Raw genomic sequence first — 2548 nt, forward strand, 5'->3', positions numbered from 1 at the left:
ATAGATAGATAGATAGATAGATAGATAGATAGATAGATAGATAGATATAGATATATACACACACACTAAAATAAATTTCTTCTTACTACAAGTATTCCTACTGCGCGGTTTTTCACTTATCGCAGGGCTTCAGGGTACGGATCCCCCACGATAAACAGGGACTACTGTAATAAACTAATTCAAAGATCCTTTCTGAAGATATTTTATTTCACCTCTTTCTGTGTTGAGACAGTTTAGAATAGGGACATCCATAAAATTTTCTAAAAAGAAAAGTAATGTAAAAAAAAGACATGCATTTCTTGTACGTGCCTCTGTAGTAGTAACAAAATGATTCCACTGTTACTGCTCTGACATTATGAGGCAGAATTATGTGTAAGAAGATAAAACTAAGAAGCAAACATCCAACTAAATTTTTACATGCTTTACACATAATTAGAACGTTAAACTGCAAATTATTTTAATCATGATAAAAAATACAGCCATTGTTTTTGGCACACATCAGCTGTGTTAGAGAAAGTTTGGTTTTCAACTGTAGGTGCGGAGTTATTTCATTTTTTAAGCTCAATTTTAATTTAAACTAACACACACATACTATATAACTATATATACTATAACACACCTACTGTGATGTATGTCCAATCTCATCCCAGCATGAAGATGTAACTATGACCTCTGACCCTTGGGTTGTCTTCCAGACTCATGAATTGTTTTCAAAAAGGTTAATTTTGACTTGAATAATGTTTGATGATTTTCACACTTTCACTTTCCTTGGACTCAGTCAGCTACAGTCTGACTAGTGTTGACATTTCCTTCTATGCTTTTAAGAAAGAAAAAAAAACAAATCATTAATGAAGTTTGTTTTATTTGATTATGACAGGTGTGAACATGAACAATGTTGATTATTGTTTTCGATAATTATAATGAAATGTGAAATATTATAATGTGTTTCACATATTTCTCTGTTCGGTTTTTCAGAAAATAACTTTTCCTTCAGAGACACGTTGTTGGTTTTTGAACTGGAAGCTTTTTTCTTCAGAGGGGAAGTCAAGTTCAAGTAGGTTTATTGTCGTTCACACAACATGTTGTAAATGAGGTGAAATGAAACAAAGGATCAGTTACATCCAACAATAGCACAAATACTAAGTGTATAAAGAAACAGTAAATAAGGATCTAAGATATAAACTAAGATTCATTCATTCAACCTTTATTTATACAGGTTAGTCTCATTAAGCCTCAGGGACTGATTTATGAAAGACCTGTTTTTAACAAAGAGTGATGACAACAGTAGACAATCATAAAACAAAGCATACAAACTGAAGAATAAATGAAATAAAATGATAATTAAAAAAAGGAAACGAAAACAGCTACATTGTAAAGCGATGTAGAATACTAAAAACAGGAACATGTCTGTGTTGGTTTTTGCCAGGAACTTAGCAGATGTTTGAAGCCACTTAGAGAGGTCAACGGCGAGAGCTTCAGATCTTTTTGCAAGATATTCCAGCACAGGAGTGGAGTAAGAAAAGGCCCTTCAAGATATACACTAAATGGACGTCAAACGGTACTCAAAAAGATCTATATGCTAAACACTAATAATGCAAAACAATATGGCTGCACAAACATGAGTCTGTGGTGAGCAGTTGGGTATGAATTAATGCAGCAGCATGAAATAATCAGCTGCATGAGATGAGCAGCATGGATGATCAGTAGCACATATCACCAATCAAGTGGCATTGCAGTGATAATCCTGATTAGAGATTTATGAGTCTAACAGCTTCAGGGTAGAAGCTGTTTCTCAGTGTAGTGGTTCTACACTTAATGCTCCGTAACCTCCTGCCTGATGGGAGCGGGACAAAAAGTGTGTGTGCAGGGTGAGTGGGGTCCTTCATGATGCAGGTGGCCCTCTTCCTGCATCTGGAGGTGTAGATGACTCCAACAGATTTCTGTGCAGCCTTCACCACTCTCTGCAAAGCTTTTCGTTCTGCAGCTGTGCAGCCTCCATGCTACACGTTGATGCTGGAGCACAGGATACTCTCCAATAGGGGTTGAACGAGTATATAATTTTTAAACTCAACATTAACATAAAAAAAACCCGAGTAGAACTCGAGTATTTGATGATGTGATAGATCTCAAGATACAAAAATAAATAAATAATTAAAACAGCAAAAAAGGGTAATTATTTCCAAATAAAAGACCAACAAAACATTGGGAGTGTATATTATGCTCCTACCATTTATCATACTGCAAATAAGTCACAGGAAAAACTAAACTATTAGTTATTATTATTAAACTGCAAACGTGAAGAAACATGCAGCATGTCAAAAACGAAACTTAAAACAGTGGAGGGGGGGTCGACCACCCCGCACCACCGCCAGCTGTGGTGCGCATTAAGTTTAGTTTTAGAGATTAATATGTTTATAAATTTTTTTTATAGGTTTAGAGATTAATATTTTTTGCTTTTTGTTTGTGAAACAAGGTCAGAGGAAGCTGGTTCTGGTTCGGTGGATTGGACCCGGTGTTACACCATACTCTGTGACCTGCAACAGTGCAA

Source organism: Nematolebias whitei, chromosome 2, assembly GCF_014905685.2.
Source record: "Nematolebias whitei isolate Nwh7 chromosome 2, NemWhi1, whole genome shotgun sequence".
Classification (NCBI taxonomy): Eukaryota; Metazoa; Chordata; class Actinopteri; order Cyprinodontiformes; family Rivulidae; genus Nematolebias; species Nematolebias whitei.